Source organism: Pseudorca crassidens, chromosome 5 (genome assembly GCF_039906515.1).
Source record: "Pseudorca crassidens isolate mPseCra1 chromosome 5, mPseCra1.hap1, whole genome shotgun sequence".
NCBI lineage: Eukaryota > Metazoa > Chordata > Mammalia > Artiodactyla > Delphinidae > Pseudorca > Pseudorca crassidens.
This window is the reverse complement of record NC_090300.1, coordinates 135,709,732-135,715,731: the sequence shown is the minus strand read 5'-3', so window position 1 is coordinate 135,715,731 and position 6,000 is coordinate 135,709,732.

Below are 6,000 nucleotides of genomic sequence, written 5' to 3'. Positions count from 1 at the left end.
CTCACAAAAAGAGGAAAAGGGGAAAAAATAATAAATCTTGCTCCCAAAGCCCACCTCCTCAATTTGGGATGATTCATTGTCTATTCAGGTATTCCACAGATGCAGGGTACATCAAGTTGATCGTGGAGCTTTAATCCGCTGCTTCTGAGGCTGCTGGAAGAGATTTCCCTTTCTCTTCTTTGTTTGCACACCTCCCGGGGTTCAGCTTTGGATTTGGCCCCGCCTCTGCATGTAGGTCGCCGGAGGGCGTCTGTTCTTCGCTCTGACAGGACGGGGTTAAAAGAGCAGCTGATTCGGGGGCTCTGGGTCACTCGGGCCGGGGGGAGGGAGGGGCACAATGTAGGGCGAGCCTGAGACAGCAGAGGCCGGCAGGACTTTGCACCAGCCTGAGGCGTGCCGTGTGTTCTCCCAGGGAAGTTGTCCCTGGATCCTGGGACCCTGGCAGTGGCAGGCTGCACAGGCTCCCCGGAAGGGAGGTGTGGAGAGTGACCTGTGCTCACACACAGGCTTCTTGGTGGCAGCAGCAGCAGCCTTAGCATCTCATGCCTATCTCTGGTGTCCATGCTGTTAGCCATGGCTCATGCCCATCTCTGGAGCTCCTTTAAGCAATGCTCTTAATCCCCTCTCCTCACGCACCAGGAAACAAAGAGGGAAGAAAAAGTCTCTTGCCTCTTTGGGAGGTCCAGATTTTTTCCCAGACTGCCTCCTGGCTAGCCGTGATGCACTAACCCCCTCCAGGGTGTGTTCATGCTGCCTACCCCAGTCCTCTCCCTGTGCTCTGACCGAGCCTCAGCTCCCAGCCCCGCCCGCCCTGGCGGGTGAGCAGACAAGCCTCTCAGGCTGGTGAGTGCTGGTCAGCATCTTTCCTCTGTGTGGGAATCTCTCCACTTTGCCCTCTGCACCCCTGTTGCTGTGCTCTCCTCCACTGCTCCAAAGCTTCCCCCCTCCACCACCCACAGTCTCCGCTTGTTAAGGGGCTTCTAGTGTGTGGAAATGTTTCCTCCTTCACAGCTCCCTCCCACTGGTGCAGGTCCTTTTCCTATTCTTTTGTCTCTATTTATTCTTTTTTCTTTTGCCCTACCCAGGTTCGTGGGGAGTTTCTTGCCTTTTGCGAGGTCTGAGGTCTTCTACCAGCGTTCAGTAGGTGTTCTCTAGGAGTTGTTCCACGTGTAGATGTATTTCTGATGTATCTGTGGGGAGGAAGATGATCTCCATGTCTTACTCTTCCACCATCTTCCCCCTCTCTATACAGTTTTCTTTGTATTTAATTTTTGACAGTTTGATTAATATGTATCTTGGTGTGTTTCTCCTTGGATTTATCCTGTATGGGACTCTGTGCTTCTTGGACTTCATTGACTATTTCCTTTCCCATATTAGGGAAGTTTTCAACTAAAAACTCTTCAAATATTTTCTCAGTCCCTTTCTTTTTCTCTTCCTCTTGGACTCTTATAAGTCGAATGTTGTTGCATTTAATGTTGTCCCAGAGGTCCTGAGACTGTCCTTAATTCTTTTCTTTCTTTTTTCCCTATTCTTCTCTGCAGTAGTTATTTCCACTACTTTATCTTCCAGGTCATGCATCCGTTCTTCTGACTGAGTTATTCTGCTATTGATTCCTTCTAGAGAATTTTTAATTTTATTTATTGTGTTGTATGTCATTATTTATTTTCTCTTTAGTTCTTCTAGGTCCTTGTTAAATGTTTCTTGTATTTTCTCCATTTTATTTCCAAGATTTTGTATCATCTTTACTATCATTACTCTGAATTCTTTCTCAGGTAGACTGCCTATTTTCTCTTCATTTGTTAGGTCTGGTGGGTTTTCATCTTGCTCCTTCATCTGCTGTGTTTTTGTGTCTTCTCATTTTGCTTATCTTACTGTGTTTGGGGTCTCCTTTTTGCAGGCTGCAGGTTCGTAGTTCCCAGTGTTTTTGGTGTCTGCCCCCAGTGGCTAAGGTTGGTTCAGTGGATTGTGTAGGCTTCCTGGTGGAGGGGACTAGTGCCTGTGTTCTGGTGGGTGAGGCTGGATCTTGTCTTTCTGGTGGGCAGGACCATGTCCGGTGATGTGTTTTGGGGTGTCTGTGAACTTACTATGATTTTAGGCAGCCTCTCTGCTAATGGGTGGGGTTTTGTTCCTGTCTTGCTAGTTGTTTGGTATGGGGTGTCCAGCCCTGGTGCTTGCTGGTCATTGAGTGGAGCTGGGTCATAGCATTGAGATGGAGAGCTCTTGCTGATTGATATTATGTGGAGCTGGAAGGTCTCTGGTGATCCATGTCCTCAACTCGGGTCTCCCACCTCAGAGGCTCTGATCTGACACCTGGCTGGAGCACCAAGACACTGTCAGCCACATGTCTCAGAAGAAAAGGGAGAAAAAAAAAAAGAAAAAAAATACAATAAAGTTATTAAAATAAAAAATTTTAACTATTAATATAAAAATACAAAATAGTAATAAAAAAAGAAAGGAAGACAGCAAGCAAACCAGTAAACAAACCCACCAATGATAACAAGCACTAAAAACTATACTAGGATAAACATAAAAATCAGAAACTAGTCAGTCACATACAGCATTCCCCAAGTCTATAGTTACTTCCAGTGTCCACTGCCTCCATTTTGGGATGATTCATTGTCTATTCAGGTATTTCACAGAGGCAGGGTACATCAAGTTGATTGTGGGGATTTAATCTGCTGCTTCTGAGGCTGCATGGAGAAATTTCCCTTTCTCTTCTTTGTTTGCACAGCTCCTGGGGTTCAGGTTTGAATTTGGCCCTGCCTCTGCATATAGGTCACCGTCTGGTGTCTGTTCTTCACCCAGACAGGAGGTGGTTAAAGGAGCCGCTGATTTGGGGGCTCTGGCTCACTCAGGCTGGGGGGAGGGAGGGGTACGGAATGTGGGCCGAGCCTGCAGTGGCAGAGACCGGCATGACGTTGCAATACCCTGAGGCATGCCATGTGTTCTCCTGGGGAAATTGCCCCTGGATCACAGGACCTTGGCAGTGGCGGGCTGAACAGGCTCTTGGGAGGGGAGGTGTGGATAGTTCTGTGCTCGCACACAGGCTTCTTGGTGGCTGCAGTAGCAGCTTTAGCATTTCATGCCCATCTCTGGTGTCTGCACTGATAGTCGCGTCTCGCTCCTGTCTCTGAAGCTCATCTAGGCGGTGCTCTGAATCCCCTCTCCTCGTGCACCCCGAAAAAATGGTCTCTTGACTCTTAGGCTGGTCCAGACTTTTTCCTGGACTCCCTCCCGGGCTAGCCGTGGTGCACTAACCTCCTGCAGTCTGTGTTCACGCCACCAGTCCTCTCCCTGTGCTCCGACCGAAGCCCAAGCCTCAGCTCCCAGCACCCCCCCGCCCCGGTGGGTGAGCAGACAAGCCTCTCAGCCTGGTGAGTGGTGGTCTGCACCGATCCTCTGTGTGGAAATCTCTCCACTTTGTCCTCTGCACCCTTGTTGCTGTGCTCTCCTCTCTGGCTCCAAAGCTCCCCCCCCACTCCCTCCCCCCCGTCTCTGCCAGTGAATGGGCTTCCTAAAAAGTTGTGTCCAAACTTTTCCTCCTTCACAGCTCCTTCCCAGAGTTGCAGGTCCCATCCCTATTCTTTTGTCTCTGTTTCTTCTTTTTTCTTTTGCCCTACCCAGTTATGTGGGGCGTTTCTTACCTTTTGGGAAGCCAGTAGGTGTTCTGTAGGAGTTTTTCCACATGTAGAGGTATTTTTGTTGTATATGTGGGGAGGAAGGTGATCTCTGCGTCTTACTTCTCCACCATCTTGAAGGTCCTCCTGTTGTATATGACCTTTTTTATGTGTTGTTGGATTAGGTTTGCTAATATTTTGTTGAGAATTTTTACATCTATATTTATCAAAGGTAGTGCCCTTTAATTCTCTTTTTTGATAGTGTCTTTGTCTGGTTTTGTCATCAGGGTGATGGTGACTTCATAGAATGTCTTTGGGAGTGTTCCTTCTTCAATCTTTTGAATGAGTTTGAGAAGGATTGGTATAAGTTCTTCTTTGTATGTTTGGTAGAATCCATGTTTGATGCCATCTGGTCCTGGACTTTTGTTTGTATGGAGTTAAAAAAATTTTTTTTTTATTACAGATTCTATTTCATTTCTAGTGATCAACCTGTTCAAGTTATCTATTTCTTCTTGATTCAGTTTTTGTTGGCTGTATGTTTCCAGAAAGTTGTCCTTTTCTTCTAGGTTGTCAAATTTGTTGGCATAAAATTGTTCATAGTTTTCTCTTACGGTTTTTTGTATTTCTGCAGTATCAGTTGTGATTTCTCCTTTTTCACTTCTTACTTCATTTATTTGGGTCTTCTCTCTTTTCTTCTTGGTGAGCCTGGCCAGAGATTTGTCAATTTTGTTTACCCTTTCAATCAGCTCTTGGTTTTATTGATTTTTCTATTATTTTGTTTTTTAAAATCTCTATTTCCTCTCTAATCTTTATTATCTCCTTCCTTCTGTTGACTTTAGGTTTTGTTCTTCTTTTACTAACTCTTTTAGGTAGTGGATTAGGTTGTTTGAGATTTTTCTTGTTTCATATAGAAGTTCTGTATTGCTATGAACTTCTAGTAAGTGCTTTTGCTGCATCCCATAGATTTTTGTATGGTTTTCATTGTCATTTGCCTAAAGGAATTTGTATATTTCTTCTTTGATTTCCTCCTTGACCCATTGGGTTTTTTTGTGTGTGTGTGTGTGTGTGTGGTACGCGGGCCTCTCACCGTTGTGGCCTCTCCCGTTGTGAAGCACAGGCTCCGGACGTGCAGGCTCAGCGGCCATGGCTCATGGGCGCAGCTGCTCCACAGTATGTGGGATCTTCCCGGACTGGGGCACGAACCCATGTCCGCTGCATCGGCAGGCGGACTCTCAACCACTGTGCCACCAGGGAAGACCACCATTGTTTTTTTAGTAGCATGTTGTTTAGTCTCTGTGTAATTGTTTTCTTCTTTTTCTGTGGTTGATTTCTAGTTTCATGCTGCTGTGGTCAGAAGAGTTGCTTGAAATAATTTGTATATTCTTAAATTTGTTGAGGTTTGTTTTATGCCCTAATATGTGGTCAATCCTAGGGAATGTTCCATGTGCACTTGAAAAGAATGTGTATTCTGGGTTTTTCTTTGGATGTAATGTCCTGAAAATATCAATGAAATCTAACTGTTCTATTGTATCATTTGGGATCTCCATTGCCGTATTGATTTTCTGTCTCAAAGATCTATGTGTTGATGTGAGTGGGGTGTTAAAGTCATCTATTATTATTGTATTCTTGTCAATTTCTCCCTTTAGGTCTGTTAGTGTTCGTTTTATGTATTTGGGTGCTCTTATATTGGGTGCATATATATTGATGAGTGTAAAATCCTCTCTTTGTATTGATCTTTTTACCATTATATAGTGTTCTTCTTTATCTTTCTATAACATTTGTTTTAAAGTCTATTTTGTCCAGTATGAGTATTGCAAACCCTGCTTTCTTGTCATGTTTTCATCCCCTCACTTTCAATCTGTGTGTCCTTTGACCTAAAGTGTGTCTCTTGTAGGCAGCTTATTGTAGGCTCTTGTATATATATATATATATGTATATATATATATATACACATATATATATATTTTAATCCAATCTGCCATTCTGTATCTTTTGATTGCAGCATTTAGTCCATTGATAGATATATATTTATTGCCATTTTAAACTTTGTTTTCCCATTGATTTTGTATTTCTTCTTTGTCCCTTTTTCTTTTTCCTTTTGTGGTTTGATGATTTTCTTTTGTATTATGCTTACGTTCTCTTCTTTTTGTGAATCTACTGTATGTTTTTGATTTGTGGTTGCTCTGTTTTTCAACTATGTTAATCTCTTTCTGTATCTACTTGCTTTAGATTGGTAGTCATATAGGTTCAAACACATTCTAGAAAAAAAAGTGTACATTTTCTTACTCTCCTTCCCCACATCTTATGATTTTGATGTCCTCTTTTACATCTTCATGTTCATGATTTTGCCATTCATTGCTACTATCATCACTTTCACAGAATT